Genomic DNA, 20,837 nt, shown 5'->3' with positions numbered 1-20,837 from the left:
ACTACAGACATTACTGGAGAAGAAAAGGGATTGCCCATTCAGTGCCTCCAACCGATTAGCCAGGAAGAGAAGAAGTCTAGTGTTGTGGACCACACCAATGCCCGTTGAAATTATTTGAAGGCAGTAGCCTAGACGCTAAAGTTTTCTTACTTAATAGGAAATGTAAGGCGTCTGCTCCAGATGTAATGTGACTGTTCAAACAACTTGGTTTTCAGGAAAACACAATTTATTTAAACATTGTAGATAAAAGCAATTTAGAAGAAATGACCTCGATTGGACAACTGAACAGAATAATGTGTCCAGTAACTTTTCCGAATTGACTGTTTCAGTACAGGATCATCCCATAAACACACCCCTTAGATAAAAGGAAGATGCAAGTGCAGATTGTCACAAGTAGTTCTCCAAACCATGAAGCAAAACGCATCATCAAGAGTAAAGTAACAGAGAGTAGCAGCCAGAAGACATTCTGTGATTCTTCCAAATCTGTTGAGACCCCAATAGGTTCTTATATTACTGAGAATACAAAACCCAGAAGAAACCAGGGACAAAATAACCTCTTTAAGCTAAAGCATTGTTACACTAGTCGACACATCGAGCTGTTATACAAGAACCAGGTAAAGCCGATCAGGACACTGGCCCTGTCCAATCTGACGAGAAGTAATGCATTCCTTCCCTTGATGCACTTACACAGAAAGAGAAGGAGGACGTTCAGCCCTCAAATCAATCACACAGGACAGAATGAAGTGATTGATGCAGATTCCTGAAAAGGTTTATGCTCGAAACGTCGATTTTCCGGCTTCTCGGATGCTGCCTGATCTGCTGTCCATTTCCAGGACTACACCCTCTGTTCTGGTCTCCAGCATCTGCAGTCCTCACCTTCTCCAAATTGACGCTCTAACATGGTAAATAAGTTGTGCAGGGGCTGCACAGCCAGACTGATCCACATTTTTCCTTGTGACTTCATTGTTCATAATACACAAGTGGGACTTTAACATGGTTTTCTAGCATTAAGGAGGAAATCAAATGTTTTGTATGAAGTCTCAAGAAGGCATCTACCATCTCTGAGAAGACAGATTGGTGTTCTCTGTGGAAATCAGACGCTGGTGGGAATGCCTAACTGGAGACTGTGAACAACATGACGTTCAGTACATCGTCACACACCGACTGCACATTAATGTGAGGAGTGTTAATTAAGGCATTAAACGTATCAGGAAATCAGAATTATTCAAATGAATGGACTCTCTAAGATCAAATAATGATGTTCTTGTTCATGTCGATCTTGTGCAGTGCACGTTTACTATGAGCTGCCTCCACTAATCATGAATAGTGTTTTATATTTCCCCTGTAGGCAAGACAATAAATCAAATCATTCAATCCTGGTTAAAGTGTGGTATTTCTCACCCTATCCATGTCTGTTTTGGAAAGAAGTCATCGCTGCGGAACCTCACGTTTCAGCGTAACCATCTCTTCTGCTATCGCAGCTCTGCAGGAAAAACACTCAGTTTCTTCATTATCTCTTCATGGTATCAACATCTGAGTCTGTGGTAATGAGCTCATCCCTTACAAAGGAGATCAAATCTATAGAGAGTGCCCCAAATACTCTCTCAACAAGGCTTTATAGCTGCCGGAAGATGGTTTTACTTATGTACTTGAATCATTTTACCACGAAGGACAACATATCACGTACTGCTCTCATCACTTAAACAGGGTTTGATTAGCAGCAGTCAGCATGGGACTGAGTGGGAAAGCTTTATTCAGAAATTTGTTCGAGTTCTTTGATGAAGTGACCAGGACTTTTGACGAGGGCAGAGCGTTAGACGTAGTCTCTGTAGATTTCAGTAAGATGTTTCATAAGGTTTCACATGGAAGGATGGTCTTGAATTTCATCGCAAGGAATTCAGGGGCGATGGAAAATTGGATGCACAATTTGCTTAGTCTTAAGCAGTAGAAGGTAATAATGGCAGGATATTTGTCGGACTGAAGGACTGTGACGAGTAGAGTGCTTCAGGGGTCGGTGCTGGTACTATTGCTGTTTGTTATCTACATCACTGAGCAGCTTAAAACGGACAAGACCTGATGAATAGCTTTGCAGATGACACTAAAATAGGTGGCATCATTGACGGTGAGGACGTTTATTAGAAATTGAAGCAGAACCTTGATCACCTGTGGAAGTGGGCCGATAAGTGGCAAATGGAGTTTAATGTAGATAGGTGAGAGGCTTTGCATTTTGGAAAGTCGCATTAAAGTAGGAGATTCGCGATGAATGGTCGGGCCTGAAGCAAAGAAGCAGAGCGAAAATGAAGTTCATGTTCACAGTTCTCAGAAAGAGGAGTCAGAGTTAGGCAGGGCAGGAAAAGGCTTTTTGCACACTGGCCATCGTCAGTCATGCACTCAGTATAGAATTTGGGAAATTATGTTGCAGTTACTCAGGACTTCAGTGAGGCCGTACTTGGAGCATTGTGTTCAGTTTTTGTCAACTTGTTCCAGAAAGGATGTCATTAAACAGGAAAGAGTGCAGAAGAAATTTGCAAAGATATTGCCAGTTCATAATGGCCTGACTTAAAGGGAGAAATTGAACAATCTCGGACTTTTTTTTAGAGCAGAAGACGATGAGGGGGCCCTCATCGATGTGTATAACACCATGAGGGATACAGAGAGGGTGATTGCTCACAGTCTTTTTCCAAAGATCGGAGAATCGAAGACAAGAGGGCATCTGTGCAAGGTTAGAGGGGAAAGAATAAAAGGGAACCCGAGGGGCAACCTTTTTTACAATGAGGCTAGTACTCATAATGATTGAGCTGCAAGTGGATTTGGTTGAAGTGGGTACATTAACTACATGTAAAAGATATTTGGACAAATACATGGATAGGAAAGGTCTAGAAGGATATCAACCAACTGCAAGGAAATGGGGTTAGTGTGGATGGACATTTACGACACGGAGGTCGAACCTCTATGTTAATTAAATCAAACATCCACAAAAGCTCGCTTCGTCTGATGAAACATGAGCAGCAGAGAACTCCTACATTCCAGTATTTCAAGACAAGTAACAATTTAGTTTCTTAACTTTAACAGTGCAGACTAAACAAAAACTATTCACAAATCCAAGCCTCCCTTTTCCTCACTACGTATTGTCTGACTCCAACTCCATAAATTTATGCTGTTCCAATTACCCACTTATAAACATTAAATTTACCTACTCTCAAGATGACGTAGTCTCTGTCTTCTCCACTGTTTTCACTGTTCCAGATGCTGATCTCCCTGAGTCACCTTCTTTCTTTTTTTAATTACAAGTACGTTTTACATGTGAAGCTTTGTTTGACCAAGATAGTGTTCGATAGCCAGTTAGCTCTCCGACTCTGCAGCAGTTGCTCTGCTGTTCATTCGCAATTGCTCACCCTCTAATTGAAAAATACCTGGCTAATATACTTCTGCATAAATTCTCATAAACTGATTTGATTCCAGGTGTCAAAACCATAAAATTCAAATTCCATTGTCTTCTGATATCCTTGCCATAATGTAAAGCTTTATTCTTATCTTCGAATTGTTTTCAAATCACAACCAAACCTCAGGTGTCCATTTAACAGCCACTTGTTACATTTAGAACAGTCTGTCATAGAACATAGAACATAGAACATAGAACAATACAGCACAGAACAGGCCCTTCGGCCCACGATGTTGTGCCGAACTTCTAACCTAGATTAAGCACCCATCCATGTACCTATCCAAATGCCGCTTAAAGGTCGCCAATGATTCTGTCTCTACCACTCCCACGGGCAGCGCATTCCATGCCCCCACCTCTCTCTGGGTAAAGAACCCACCCCTGACATCTCCCCTATACCTTCCACCCTTCACCTTAAATTTATGTCCCCTTGTAACACTCTGTTGTACCCGGGGAAAAAGTTTCTGACTGTCTACTCTATCTATTCCTCTGATCATCTTATAAACCTCTATCAAGTCACCCCCTCATCCTTCGCCGTTCCAACGAGAAAAGGCCGAGAACTCTCAACCTATCCTCGTACGACCTATTCTCCATTCCAGGCAACATCCTGGTAAATCTTCTCTGCACGCTCTCCAAAGCTTCCACATCCTTCCTAAAGTGAGGCGACCAGAACTGCACACAGTACTCCAACTGTGCCCTAACCAAAGTCCTGTACAGCTGCAACATCACTTCACGACGCTTGAATTCAATCCCTCTGCTAATGAACGATAATACTCCATAGGCCTTCTTACAAACTCTATCCACCTGAGTGGCAACTTTCAAAGATCTATGTACATCTACCCCAAGATCCCTCTGTTCCTCCACCTGACTAAGAACCCTACCATTAACCCTGTATTCCGCATTCTTAATTGTTCTTCCAAAATGGACAACCTCACACTTGGCAGGGTTGAACTCCATCTGCCATTACTCAGCGCAGCTCTGCATCATATCTAAGTCCCTTTGCAAACGACAAATGCCCTGCTCACTGTCCACAACTCCACCTATCTTCGTATCATCTGCAAATTTACTGACCCACCCTTCGACTCCCTCATCTAAGTCATTAAAAAAAAATACAAACAGCAGAGGACCCAGAACTGATCCCTGCGGAACTCCACTTGTAACTGGGCTCCAGGCTGAATATTTACCATCTACCACCACTCTCTGACTTCGACCGGTTACCCAGTTTTCTATCCAATTGGCCAAATTTCCCTCTATCCCATGCCTCCTGACTTTCCGCATAAGCCTTTAGATTAGATTCCCTATAGTGTGAAAAAAGGTCCTTTGGCCCAACAAATCAACGCTGACCTCCGAACAGTAACCCACCGCAACTAATGCACCTAACAGCTATGGACAATTTAGCATGGCCAATTCACTTAACTTGCACTTGTTTGGAATGTGAGAGGACACCGGAATACTCAGAGCAAACCCACGTTGATACTGGGAGAATGTGAAAACTCTACACAGATAGTCGCCCAAGACTAGAATTGAAGCTGGGGCTCTGGTGCGGTAAGGCAGAAGTGCTAACCACTGAGTCACGGTGCCGCCCGCTCGCATTGGACCTATACTTCAAATTCAGCAATGCACTTTCCATCTTAAAATGACCAGACATTTCATCGACTTCATAACACCTCACCCGTTAAGAATGAAAACATCAGAACGATAAGATGCGTTCATATCTTTCCTTTAAATCTTCATCCTATTGATATGAAATAATCAATGTTATATCTTTCATATTAATTCTGTACACATACATAAACTTGGAGAAAGTCAAAGTTTATCTACACATTTTCCTTTAAATCCGCAATAACACATTTGCTATCACGTATTTACGAGCCGCAACATGCACGTTTTTGAAATTAAAATACTGTAGCATAAGACGACAATGAAATAGTCTTACATTTTAGTCTTTACATCGTTCGAAAAACTTGAGAGAATTGATGATATTGAACACAACTGCCTCTGACAATTTGTATGTCACCTAAACACAAAAGTGTGGTCAAGCCAGTACCAAACTCAATATGCTTATTCAATAATGAAGTTATTTTTCTGTTGTACAATGAGTTTCGTTTTTGACAACAAACCAATTAGCCATTCAATTCCATCATCATCTCCCTGCAAAAAAAATCTTCAATCCCTATATCGCTCGCATCAGTTACAATTTCGAAGGGTTTCTAAATATTTTGTATCGCTAAATATGGCGCAGTTGTTAATACTGCTTCAAATGCATCCTGGCAATGTTTTGTTCTTCAAAATTTGTGTTCTTCTTTAGTGAATCCACCAGTGGTGTCACTACACTGCTGAAGTTGGAAACAAACTTGAGATAGAATCCACTCAGACCCAAATATTTCAGCACCAATTTCTTTGTAGATGGTCGTGGAAAATGTTCAATGGCCTTCGTTTTTTGTTTTCGTTGGTATCAACCTTCAATGCCCAATGTAATGTCCCAAGACGTCACCACTGTCTTCATGAATCCTGTTTTCTTTAGGTTTATTTCCAGTTTTGCTTTTTTTAATCGGTCAACGAGCTCTGCCATAAGTTCCATGTGATCTTGCCATGACCTTTTTGTTTCATAGAGGTCCCTACCTTAACCACGCAGTAACTCCAACTTCTTGATGTGTGTGGCTTGTCATAACTTATGTTTGCTGTTCTTCAATCTTGGTATTGGATCCCAGTCCGATTTTGTTACAACGTTGACCTTCAGATAGTCCACACAATACCGTTGAGTCACACAAGGTTTTTCAACTAACACAAAGACCGAACTCCACTTGCTCTTACTCGGTTCCATGATGCCTTGGCTGGAAGTCACATGCAATTCCTTCTGGACCTTTGTAGTTTTGAGAGGATTTAGCCTGTAGGTGTGTTTATTTTATCGCAACAGCATTCCATACTTCCACTTCATGCACAATAGTGTTAGTCCTCCCATCTTGTTTCTGCATATGCCCTCATACAGCAGCAACAAATAAGCAACTGGGTTCTTTGTTCCTGCGACAGACAGCTCACTATCCGTTGCCAGTCCTCAAATACTTCCTTGGTATTTTAATACTTTGAGACACATCAAACTGCATGACATCATGGATTTGATTCCTCACTCTGAGGGGCGGCACGTAACACCTGTTTCTCGGTGTAGTTTTCTCAGTTATAAAAAGGTTTGAACATATTCACATGGAATCCCGAATACCGTTGATTTTAAAATCCGGCAGTTTTACCAGATAGTTTACTCAATTTTTCTCAGTTTGGAAGATGCCACTTTTCCTGGTTTTGAAAGGATTTACTTCTAATGGTAGGAATACTAATCTGTCATCCACACGTGAAAACTTTCAAATTTCAGAGTTTTTATTTGCTGCCTGTGTAACTCTATGCTGTGCCCTCTTCAGGTTCTGTTTAGATAACTCACTTACCCTATTTAATCTCTCCCTCACCTCATACACATAACAAAAGTGTGAGATCTCCGATTTCTGTTCTGTAAATTTCTTTTCAGTAATTTCAAAAGACCTCTCACTTCATGTCCGAAAATTATCTCAAAGAGATTAAACAGAGTCGACTCATTTGGGGCATCTCTAATGGCAAACAATATAAATGGGACACCTTTATCACAATCATTCGGGCAATCATGACAGTACGTTTTTCACATGGTCTTCACCGTCTGATGCCAACTTTCCTAGGATCTCTGAGATTCAGGATGGTAAACAATTGTATTAACGTGCTGTATGCCGAAGTCATCCATGATTCCCCTAAACAACCGAGGGATAAAATGAGACTCTTTGTCTGATTCAATCTCTCTTGGTAGCCAATACTGAGTAAAGAAAGCTAACAAATCCTCCACCACCTTTTCTGCCTTAACACTCTGCAATAGAATTGCGTCTGGAAATCTTGCAGAAAATCTATTATTGTTAGCAAATATTTGTTCACACTCGCATTTAAGAAGGGGACCAGCACAATTATTCATAACCTTCGTGGGATGTTCTTTAAATTCAGGAGTCGGTAATAAAGTTGCTCTTTTTATTACTGCCCATGGCGTACCGACTATTGGGAATGTGTGGCATATACGGCCAAAACAAACGTCCCTTATGCATTCTAGGTCACGAGATATGCTTTTGTACCCAAGCCTGAGTCTTCCGTGCACCTAAGTGACCTCCTACAGGTAGTTTATCTGCTCCTCGTAACAGATCATGTCTATGTGCTACTGAGTCAAAGTCTGGCGCATTTCCAATTTTCCATCTGCACGAACCTGCTGTGGTCTCTATTTTCATCTAAGGAAATTATCTTTAAGTTAATGACGCTCGAAAATATATTTTGATTCCTTTCCTGGACCGTTACATCAAACAGGGTGTCAGCTATATGAACATCAAGTCTTTCGTCTTTTTCTTTAGTTTTTGATTCTTGCTGTGACATATGACAGTGGGAGCTTGTTACTACACAGTCTCGAAAAATTCCAGGAGATTTTTCTTTCAACTTCTCTGTTTGATGGTCTTCCTTTGGCTTCTCAACCACAAGTGGTGTCACACCCACCTTGAATCACACCAAATCGTTCCCACGAACAAACTGGATTTCTGGAACTGACACTCGTCAATCGCTCTCACAGTCTTGATTTGGCTCTCCAAACTGCTTTACACAGGATAATCCTAAATTTCGGTTCGTTATTCCACAAATCATCACCGACTTGGGTAACATGTCAGAAATAGTGCAAATATTAACATCTCTTACGATTAGAAGCTGAGACAAACTGAGGACTGCAGATTCTGGAGAATGCAGTGTGGCACTCGAAAAGCACAGCAGTTCAAGCAGCATCCGAGGAGCAGGAGAATCGAAGTTTCAGGCGGTAAGCGCTTATTAACGAAAGGGCGTTGGAGGAAAGGGTGGAGAGATAAGTCGGAGGGTGGCGGGGGAGCTGAGCGGAAGATAGCTCGGAAGACGAAGGTAGATTCAGGTGGGGAGTTATGCTGATAGTTTGGAGGGGAGGATGAAGCCGGTAGGTGGTAGAACATTTTGGACTCTCCAACCACACTCCAATTACACAGGATCAACATCGATTTCACCAGTTTTCAGATCTCCCCTACCCCACCATTTGGATACAAAACTGGCTGAAAGGAAGAAGACAGAGGATGATGTTGGAGGGTTGTTTTTCACACTGGAGGCCTGTGACCAGTGGAGTGCCACAAGCAATGGTGCTGGGCCCACTACTTTTCAACATTTATGTAAATGATTTGGATGTGAGCATAAGAGGTATAGCTCGTAAATTTGCTACTGACAACTAAATTGGAGGTGTGGTGGACAGCGAAGAAGGTTACCTCAGATTACAACGGGATCTGAATCAAATGGGCCAATGGCTGAGAAGTGGCAGATGGAGCATAATCCGTGAAATTGTGGTCTCCTTCCTATTGGAAACACGTTGTGACACCTGAAAAAGCTCAGAAACGGCTTGCAATGATGTGGCCAGGGTTGGAGGATTTGTGCAACAGGGGAAGGTTGAATATGAACGAGTGTTTTCCCAGGAGCGTCAGAGGCTGAGATGTGACCTTACAGAGGTTTAGAAAATCATGAGGGGCATGGATAGTGTTACTAGACAAAGTCCTTTCCCTGCCGGTAGGCAAGTCCTGAACTAGAGGGCAAAGTTTTAGGGTGTGAGGGGAAAGATACAAAAGTGACCTAGGAGGCAACCTTTTCACTCAGAGGGTGGTACGTGTATGGAATAACCTGCCAGCGGAAGTGGTGGAGTCTCGTAAAATGGCAACATTTAAAAGGCATCTGGATGCGGGCCAGGTGATGGTAGGTCGGACTAGATTGAGTTGGGATACCGTTGGCATCGACGAGATGAACCAATGGATCTGTTTCCGTGCTGTACATCTCTGTGACTCTATGGCTCTATGTGTGTCACAGAGAGTGACAGATAATCACAGAGTCACAGAAAATCAGAGAGTCAGGCAAATCCACTTCATTCCAGCTCCAATTCTACAAATTAGCACCACCCTCTTGATATGTCCGAACTGTCCACCTTCCTTCCCACCTATCCACTCCAGCCTCACCTCAGACCTATCACTATCACTCCCACTTTCATCTTCCTGTCGCCTTCCTAGTGCCTTTTGCGCCAGCACAACTTCTTTCCCTTCTATTTATCTTTCCGACACTTGTCCCCTCCACCACATTGCTGATGAAGGGCTTATGCCTGACATATCGATTGGATTCTGTCTGATCCGTTGTGCTTTTCGAGCGCCACACTTTTCGATTACTCGAGACTTAGCAAATCCCATATCTCGCAAACTTTAACTTGTTGACTTTCTCCTTCTCCTCTATCTGAGTATACTTTACATAAAGAGGCGAATTCTTTATTGAGATCATGCACTAACGCCATGCACAACCCCTGCCCATACTTGCACTCCACTGCAGCTCTACGACTTTTCTTGTGGTTTCCTTTCCCACTTGCCCTAATATCACTGACTGAGCCTCTTTTCCAACAATGCCTTTCCTCAATCACTTTGTCTGTCACAAATTACGACAGTAAAATCACCTTCTCCCAGTCTTCATCTTAAACCACTGACTCTGTAATTTTATGAGCTCAACTCACTTGTAGTGAAAATACCTGAGGGCGTTCACCTCCTTTCAACCATCTTGGGCTCCATTTTAACTTTTGTTAAAACATTACTAGTGTGCTGTTCACTTTGTTTTGTTGAGTAAGATCCTCCTACTCTCAATTTCTGTCCCTCACGGGAGGAACATGAATGCCAGAAGCTAAATTTCATAAATGCATTTTTACCTGCCATCTCTGCAACTCTCCTCACTTCATGAACTTTCTGTTCATTCACATGAAATCTTATCAGACCTAGAAGAGAACTTATAAACTCTGTCAGCAGAATAATTTCTTTTATAGCCTCATACGACTTGTCTTTTTGAAAAGCCCACGACCATCTATCAAACTTAATGTGTTTAAGTAATTGAAAATCAACTTAAGTCTAACCTGGTTCCATCTTTATGTTTCGGAGCCGCTATCTGTCTGCTTCTGGTACAGATTCATAAGCACTCAAAATGGTCTGTTCCACATCTGCGTAATCTCTTGATCCCTGACCTGACAACACTGTGCATACATGACGAGCTCTGCCTCCTAGCCTACTCTGCACTAACCTTACCCACAAGTAACTAGCAACTCCATCTGCCTAGCCAATACTTCAAATGAAATAAAAAGCATTCGACATTTTTGTCCCCGATATGTGGCAAAATGTTAACATATCTGCACATATCACTGCTGTTTCCCCTCATCTCCATCCTGTTACCTTGACATTCCTCAATAGTTTACAACTTCAGAAGTTCAAATTCTGTCTTTCTCATTCCGGTCTCTCTCCCTTTCACTCTTTCTGTCTCTTTCTTTAACTTCTAACTCCAGTTGTCACATTTGCAATTTATTTTATCTGACTCCACTGAACTTGTCTGGTTATCTCATTCACCTCAGTTTTTGAACAACTCAGTCACAATTTCTGATTTACTTTTGTCGCTGGTTCAACATAATTCTAACGTATTTGTTAATTCTAAAAGTATGCCTTTCTTCTGTCTTTCGAAACTTTCTTGGCAAATTTAGAAATCACTTTCAAACCCCAAACCTTAGCAATGTTAAGAACAATTTATCTTGTTTTTAATTGAATCAACCACAAGAAGCCACAATTGAACACATTTTCTCACCTACGTTTTACATAAAGATCCATAACCCAATTGCCAAATGTTGGAATCCGCGAGGACCATTTATGCCACTAATCCGTTCGCATCTGCCTAAATCCCGAATGACAAGCCCCCCAACTGTCATTAAGTCGATGTCGAACCCTTCTGTAAATTAAGCCAAACTCCCAAAAAGCTCAACACGCCTTGTAATCTGTTAAAACATGTGTGGCAGAGAACTCCTAAATTCCAGTATCTAAAAAAATCTGATCTCTAATAGTAAGCAATAAACAATAACTCTTCACAAATCCGACTCCCTTTTCCTAATGCTTGCTATTTCAATCCAAGTCTGTAAAAATTCCGTTCATATAATCCACATATGAAAAGTTGCACTTACTTAATCTCCAGACCACAGAGTCTCTGCCGATCCGCTGTCTTCAATTTCCTAGCTGCAGATCTCCCGAGGTCATCTTTTGTTTGCTGCAAGTAGGTTTTATATGAAGAAGCATCTGTCATCGGGAGTGTTTTTTTTAATTTGAGATCAAGAAGTTAGTTGACCAGTTTGCTCCCCGACTCTACAACAGTACCTCAGCTGTTCGATGGCTATTAATCTTCCTCTAATTTTCAAAATAACGGTTTTATATACTTCCATGACACACTTAATTCTGATAACGTGATTGGTTCCATGTGTCAACACAATAAAGTTCCGCTACCAGCGGCTTCTGGTATCCTGTGCATGACTAAAACGATTTGGTGAAATTCGAATTGTTGAAAAAACAGCAACCAAAATTCTGGTATCTGTTCAACAGAACGTTGCTACACTTGGAAGTCTCTGGCCTTGACCTGGCAGCTGTGGCTGTACTTTATATTCAGCAAAACACATCCTGTCTCAAGTAACTAGACATGCTTTTGGCTTTGTAACTGGTCGGCGTGGATTACTTGGCATGCTGTCAGACTCTATGACTTTAAGACTACTGGATGTATTATTTGATGACTCTTGATCAAGGACATGAAGGTCCTTTCGGAATACGACATTGTCCAAACTCGCACAATTTAATCAATGCAAAATTAGATCTATCCTATTAGTTCCCTTCATCCAAATCATGTGCCTACCTTGCAAATTGCTGTGGTCAAAATACTGATCCGTGTGATACCCCGTGAGTAACGGCCTTCAGTGCAGGAATGGGCGCTGACCTCTCTATTATCTCAAGTAAAGAATTCCCAAATCACGTTATATATCCCACCTTACTCATGACCTTTCCCTCCCCTGCCAATAACAACATTGAAAGAATACTGCTAATGCAAATCCACCGGTGCCACTGGTTTCTCATTTGTCAATACCTCTACTGACACAAACACCACAGGTTTCTCAAAGATGTTTTCCCTTTCGTGAACCTAAGATGACTGCCAAGTCACATTATGATTCCCCACACCTCCATTTATCAGGTTTCTTATAAAAAGGTTCCAATATTTTCCTCAGGACAGACATCAAATTGGCCATTATTTAGACTCATTTGTGTTCACTCACCCTCCCGTTTTCAATACTTGGGGTTACAAAAGCAACTTTCCAGACATCAGGAAGCAGATTTTTCAGCATACACAGTTTTGAAAGATATTCAATCTTATTTCTTGTCGTTACAACATTTAATAGACATGAATAGGAATGGTTTGGAGAGATGTATGCCAAGTGTCAGCAAGAAGGACTAGATTAATTTGGGATTGTGTTAGTCATGGATTGGTTACAATGAAGAATCTGTGTCTGTGCTGAACAATTCTATAACGCTTTCACTAGCTCTGTTGCCACCTCCCTGAATACTCTGGGATTGGGGCTGGTCTGATGCAGCAACTTAAGAATCTTCAATTCAATGAGGATTTTTTGGGGTAACTTCTCTTTATCAATTCTAATCTCCCATAGAATCTCGATTTTAACAGTCGCTCTGACCCGGAATATTTCTGGATGATTTTCTGTATGTTTCACTGTGGAGACAGAACTAATGTGTTCCCGTCAGTGGGGGCAGAGATGGCCTCCGTCCCTCAGTAAAAACGTTGGAGCACTGCACCTGGGAGATGATTGAAATGGGCCCCAATCCTGCTCGGAAAGTTCTCAACTCAAAATAACTCATTGAAACTGTGACTTCACGGTCACTGAGAGCACTGCGCTCTCCTTAGTGTTAGGGTACAGGCTGTGCTGAAAGTGGTGACATAAAGACGTGGCAACAACGGTTTAGAAACAAACCGAATTTACAGTTTGCACCTGACATAGGTCCACCTAGAGACAGAAATCAGTTCTCGATCAAAATATCTGTAACTGGAAAACAGGCCAGAAGAGAACTGCAACGGGAAAGGTGTCGGTGATGGTTTATTCAGAAAATGCACTGAGGCAGAAGTGACGACTGGTGATATTGAGGAGTTGGTAGTGGACAGATTTGGTGATAGAGGGGTTATTGAGATATAGATCAACTCAGGACTAAATGGGGAAGTGTTGGTTATTAATATTTTGTTCCTTCTCAGATGTTTGTAAGTGAAGAGATCGAAATTCATGAAATGGGAATGGAGTGTGTGATTGAACGCGAAAACAATACAGCTTTGCTAAATATATACAACAGAAGTAGCGATGGAGTTCAAAATCATTTAAAGGATTAATAAATGAGTTGAGATAGACTTACCAGGAACACCAATTATAGCGAGAATGGGATAGTAACCTGCCTGAATAATTATCAGTGCACATCGTATCCGCCATGTTAACCATATCAAATCCAGAGAAAGCCATAAAAGACAACTAGAAAAACTCCTGTGCATTTCTGTAACATTGCAATGCATTGATCTCAGATTCTGGTCCAATGCGGGAACATTCCAGTCTAATGTTCTCAGATACTGATCGAATGTTGGAACCTTCCACTCTATTCTTCTTAGATTCTGATTCATGTTGGAACATTCCAGTCTATTGCTTTCAGCTTTTGATCATTCCTACTCTCCGCAGCTGTTGATTCCAATCCTGTTTAGGATGATGCTCTCGCTGATATATCTTTAAGAGTCCCTTATTAGCAGTAGAGGGAAAGCCTCCAGTGACTCAGTTGGAGACTGATGTCATTCACAGTCACTGAACAGAAGCTCCACTTAATCCCATCACGGCAACACATTTATTGTAACAACAACAGCTGTTCTGGGTGGGGTACTGACATCGCCTGCTCTTGGTCTTACTGACTATCTCCGATTATACCAACAATGTTAGATGTGATAGAGAAAGGCAATGTTTTGTCTTCACATGCTTTGTGACTGCTGTAGTATACACATACAATGTTTTACGTAACCATTTGATTAACAGCAAATCGAGAAGTTGGTACAAAAATTAAGATTCCTCCACGTCAACAAATACCAGTCTAAAAACTGTCTCTGCAGACAACTGTCCTAAACATAAGAAATACAGATTTCTTTGGACATTCCTCTCACTACTCTAATAAAGCAATGTTTTATCTTTATCACTCTGCACTTCATGAATTCGTTTCTAATCATGCAAACTTCTTATTGCACAGTAGATTCGGCTCTTTTTTCACAGATTTTTCGCCTTAGCCCGAAAGTAAACGTTGTGTTTACAATTGCATTTTTGTATTGGGATTAAAGGGTCAGAGACAGCATGTCTGTGTCATTGGTTAGGAAACAGAAAGGACGAGGAGACAGTCGGTGTGGAAACTGGAGAGCAATGATGTGTTAGTCTCCCAGTTACCAATATTTCATTGACAAATGGAATAAAATGAAATGCAAAGAAATAAAGAGAATACGTTAAGAAGAAGGAATAGCAAGTGAAAATGAAAACAAAACAGGACAATTTGAAATGGGGGAAGAATGATTTCACATACAGTAGTTAATCATTGGACGTGCAGTAAGGTAAGATTATACATATGTCTTCAATATATTCAGAATGAACAACGGAGACACAATTAATGAAATGTGATATATACATTGTATAAAATTTATAAAACAATAAAACAATATTTGATCCTCATCTGAGGTGTAATGTTCCCACTCTCGTAACGTTTCACTCTTTCTGGGATTCCAGGCTCTAATCTCTCGTTCTTGTCAGGATGTATGTTGTAATATCCTGCTTCTGGTGTCCCAACTTATTTTAGTTGACTGCCTTTCCACTGGCAAACAAACATATTGTCCTGCTGGGTTCAGTCAAAAGCCAGTGTGTGTCATATTATTGGAGAGAAACATTCTGCCTTCAGATGCAACATTTGAACATATTACTCTGTTGTACCTACACTGTACAAAGACCATAGCAAACAGGAATTGGGAAAACAAATATGGAACTGCATTCATCTAGTTTTCGCGTTTTTGACATCTCTTCATCTATATTCTCACTCTTTATCTTTTTGTATCTGGATAATAAATCCTCCAATTAATCTCGTGTACCATTTCTCAGTTCTCCTTCTTTCAGTTTAGATCTATTGCTCTTTTCTTGACGTACTCTGATTAGAATTGAGTAATTTAATTACAAATTCTTGAGGTAGAAGCTGGCCAGAGTTAATTGGGTTGGAAGCCAAGCAGGGAACACCATGGAGCAGCAATAGCAGGGTTTCTGGGGATGATCCAGATGAACATCAGAAATTCATCCCAAAGAAGAAGAAACATACACGGAAGGACAAAGCAGCCATGAGTAATTAGGGATGTCAAGGACAGCATAAAATCAAAAGAGAAAGCATACAATGTGGGAAAGGTTATTGGGAGTCCAGAGGAAAAAGAAGCCTTTAAATAACAGTGGAGGATTACTAATAAAAGCAATACAGTAGAGAAGATAATATACGGTGATAAGTAAGCTTGTAAATAATATGACAGGCAATTGCAAGAATTTTGTTTAAGATATGTAAAATATATAGAGAGAAGAGCAAACGTCAGACTGCTGGAAAATGAGGCCTGAAGAGTTATGGGTAACAATGAAATGGCACTGGCATTGAACAGACACTTTGCATCAGCCTTCAAGGTGGAAGACACCCGCAAGTTGCCAGAACTTCAAGAGAAACAGTGGGCGGAGGTGAGTGTAGTGACCATCACTAAGGGAGAGTTGCTGGGGATGTTGAAATTTCTGAATGCGGACACATCACGTAACCTGATGGACTGCATCCCATTGTTCTAAGAAGGTAGCTGAGGAGTTTGTGGAGGTGTTGCTGGTGATCATTCTGGAATAGTTCATGAATCACTGGAGTCAGGGAGGATCCCAGGGGACTAGCAAATAAAACCTTCCATTTTCAGGAGAGGGACAGAGAATGCAGGAAATCGCCAGTGGCTCGGCAAGCTGATTTTTTTTTTAGTAAGAAAGCACAGTGAATCATTGGGATTCTCAATATGTAAATAAAGTTTAAAAAAGGAAGTTATAGAGACCATTGAAAATTGTATGGTTAATCTACAGCATAACAAGAGTTAAACTGACATAAAGCTATTGCAACAACAGGCTTGCAAATATGTGGTTGACTCAAACGAAATCGGTTCGACGTGGACAGAAGCACAATTGACAAACAGATTGTTACCTAAACCCTGTTGTAAAGATATGGGGAATGGTGTGTGATTAAACAGTTTCAAAAAAAAACCGTCAAAAAACTTGACTGAAGTGTTGGTGCGGAGGTCCCAATGTGCAACTATGTAGTCTACTTCGAAGAAGAAATAACGCCAGGTATTTGAAAAGATCCCTGACTCATTCCCCATTTCTTAGCAACTCAGCATATACCTTCCACATGATGCAGCATTTGACCTGCACTCGTTCAATCCAGTCTCCTACTGTTGCTGCTCACGATGTAGTCTCCTTTACATTTGGAAGACCAAAAACACGACTCTGAGGAATATTTCGATCTGTCTGTAGGAAAAACACTGACCTTCTGAATCCTTCCTATTTCAATAACCTATTTTCCTCTCATGCTAATATTTCGGTCCTGGGCTGCTGCAATGTTCCAGAGAAGCACAATCAAAACTCGAGTAACGCCTCACTTTACACGTTGATACGTTACAGCCTCTAGGATTTAATATTCATTTCAATCACTTCACAGCCTGACCCCATTATGTCTGTTCTCCATTTTTCATGCCATCTCCCTCCTGGGATCCCTATGATCGTGTTCTGTTTATTTGCACTCAGTGGAGAGAATCAATTGCCCTAATCCAAACCTCATTTTTTCTATTTTAAATCTGTTTCTCTTTCACACACGACTAAAAGCCAGTTTGTCTTTTATGCTGCACCTCCAATCACCATGTTTCCTGTCACCACTCCTCCACCGCTGTGAAGTAATTAAAAAGCTAATTTCCCAATCCTTTCCAGTTCTGAAGAATAGTCAGGCAGGAGTTGAAATGATAACTCTGTTTTTCTGTCTTCCAAGAGGAGATCAGATCTGTTGAGTTTCTCCAGAATGAGCAGGACAATTTTTCACCAAAACCAAGAACTGTGGATACTGGAGTTATGAAACAAACACAACAACTAGAATCTTTGAAGAAGAGTTACTGAACCTGGAAGGTTAACTGTTTTTTTCATTGCGCAGATCGTGCCAGACCTGCTTAGTTTCATCAGCACTGGTGTTTTTGAAAAAGTTTCAAATACGTGTGTCAAAGCTGCTCAAACGCCGTGTCCAATATGGAGCACCACATACTGGGAAATGAACGATAACACAAAATGGATAAATTTATTGGTTCTGAAACCACATAAAGCTGGTATCACTGACAGAGCTCGTAATCATCGTCAGAGAGGGAACCACAGGGAAACACCGGAGAGGAAAACAGTTGAATTAATATCAGTTAAAAGATTTTGAGGGGTGTGTCAGATTAAGCCACGACACCAGGGAGATTGAGCATATTCAAATGGAAGTGTTGCCATATTCAGAACCCAGAGTAGATCTCCGTGTGCAGGGCTCATGAGCGAATGGGTCTTGATGTGATTTGGGAGAGAGACAGCAGAATTGCATTGCAGACATTGCAGCTTGAAACTGCGCATTCATGTAGTGCTGTAGACCACAGCAGCAGTACAAGCAGAACTGCATTAAACCACAATCTGTAACTCTTTTTTTCCTGGATATTCACTCTGTCGAAAATTACCATTTAGACTGTCCATGGTTCAGTGACGAGTGTGGGTCAACATGCCAGGGTCAGACCCATGTGAACCTAAACTTGACGACGTTAAACAACCGCACTGGAAGAACAGATCAGATCAAAGCTCTGCAGTCCAACCAAATTCAGTCGTAAATTGCGACGTGCAGTTAAACAAATCACTGGAGGAGAGTGCTCCAAAAATAGCCCCATCATTTAGAACGTAATAGCCCTGTACATCAGCGTCAAAGACAAGGATGTAGTACTTGCACCATCCTCAATCAGAGGTGTTGAGTGGATGCTCTACGTCATTCTCGTCATGATGTCCACAGAAGCACAGCTGACAGTCTTCAAAGAATTTGGTTTGCTGCACATGACATGAAGAAAATGTTGACACAATAGACACGTCAAAGGAAATGTGCCCTGATATCATTCTTGCAATAACACTGAAGACATGTGCTGCACAGCAAGCCGTGCCTCTGAGGAAGATTTTTCATTCGAACTCCCTCTCTGACAGATACCTGATAATGTGCAAAATTGTTCAACAATGTCCAGTCCCCTAAGAGGAGAATAATTAGAAAATAAACAATTACCACCCCCTCAATACCATCATGATCGTCCAATTGGTGGATGTCCTTTTATAACGGAGCTGTCAAACAGCACAGCAATAACTTACTCAGTCTGGTTTCCATTGGCTATTGATGTGGAGATGGGTGGTGGAAATGTCATTAGATTACCAATGCAGAGCATACTAATTCTCTGGCAGCTGGTGGAAGTTGAAAACATTAACAAAATATCAAGATCCAAAACTTGGTGTCAGTACCATTGACCTTGAAGCCACTGTAGATTGTGAACACCAATTTGTTTCCCCAATATAGTTTCAGAAATCAAATCTCTCTTGCTTTCCTAGTCTGGTGTAAAAGTGACTCCCGACACATGTCATGTGATAAACTCTTTAATGGTCGCTGAACGGCCATGCAAGGCATTCAATTGTATGACACTGCTTCGCGATCTTAAAGGATAAAACCAGACAGAACAACCAGCCCCAGCCTCGGAATTAGTAAAGGGAATTGGAAGCATAATCCTGGCGAACCTGCAGAGACCTCCTGATATTTCAGAGATTGTGACAACATTTACTCAGATTTCCCACAGAATGCACAGAAACGTTGTAAGAGGAGGTGATCATTCAACACATTGAAACTCTCCCATTTTAGTTCATGGCCGAACATCTCCTCAACGCACTTTTCCCACACTGTGTACATCTCCCTAAATCAGATTACCATAAGGAAATATGCATTAAAACCTTTGGTCCTTCGAATTTGCTCCTCCATTAATATTCTCCTATAAAAAAAAATGTTAGGCCACTTAGACCAGAGTTGAGGAGAAACATCTTCACCCAGAGGGTGGTGGGTGTATGGAATGCTCTGCCCCAAAAGGATGTGGAGGCCAAGTCTCTGGATACTTTCAAGAAAGCGTTGGATAGAGCTCTTAAGGATAGTGAAATCAAGGGTTATGGGGATAAGGCAGGTACAGGATACCGATTGAGGATGATCAGACATGATCATAATGAATGGTGGTGCTGGTTCGAAGGGCAGAATGGCCTACTCCTGCACATATTGTCTATTGTCTATATCACGTATTTATTAAGCACAATTTGGCTGTAACAAAATTAGTGAACCGTGGATCTTATTTTTACAATGCAAGCTCTCTTTCACTGTTGCACGATGCAATTCGTGAGACCTACTGAACGGCAAAACCCAGCTTCATTATCATGTGCATAAAAAAACTAAAAGTCAGTGTGTTCAGCGAAAACAGGAATGCAATCAGCTTTGCAAGCCTTGAAACTGAGCTTGAAACTGTGAATTGCAGTTAACTTTACAAAGGAACTTTATTTCAAACCGGGGAGGATCTTGGGGAGCACTGGAATTCCGTGTCATCGTCCACGTGGTCATTCAGGACGTGCACTTTCTGATGAGGAGCTTCGTAAAAGTTACAGTGCTGTAGTTAGTGACCGTAATGTTGAAGTGTTGCATTTACGGTGCTACTTCATTGAAATATATATGATTTAAGGATTTATTTCGATTGAACTATCATTTTTGTTCCATTAAATATTATTTCTATTTCAATATTTCGTATATTTTTGGTGGTTTCCCACTTATCGAGAGGCCCCGTTATTGAGATTGTGCTATTTTCAATAGCAGTGTTCCATAGGATCACCACCTACTACAATAATTGATAACTACCTGTCACGAGAGCTAATCCTCGATCGCCACAGCATTCTGCTGCTCTGTCTCCATTACTTTCGTGTCTAGAAATCCTTTTTTATATTCAATGCCTTGATCTCCACAGCCTTATGTGGGAGAGAATTCCCCAGGTTTTTTATTCTCTGAGTGCAGCAATTTATTCTCATCTCAATGTATTTAGGCCTGTCTGTACAGAATACAGTGGCCCCTGGATTTAGACACTGGATTAGTGGTGCTGGAAGAGCACAGCAGTTCAGGCAGCATCCAACGAGCAGCGAAATCAACGTTTCGGGCAAAAGCCCTATTCCTGATGAAGGGCTTTTGCCCGAAACGTTGATTTCGCTGCTCGTTGGATGCTGCCTGAACTGCTGTGCTCTTCCAGCACCACTAATCCAGTATTTGATTTTCAGCGT

Source organism: Chiloscyllium punctatum, chromosome 51, assembly GCF_047496795.1.
Source record: "Chiloscyllium punctatum isolate Juve2018m chromosome 51, sChiPun1.3, whole genome shotgun sequence".
Lineage (NCBI taxonomy): Eukaryota > Metazoa > Chordata > Chondrichthyes > Orectolobiformes > Hemiscylliidae > Chiloscyllium > Chiloscyllium punctatum.
This window is presented reverse-complemented; position numbering follows the sequence as displayed.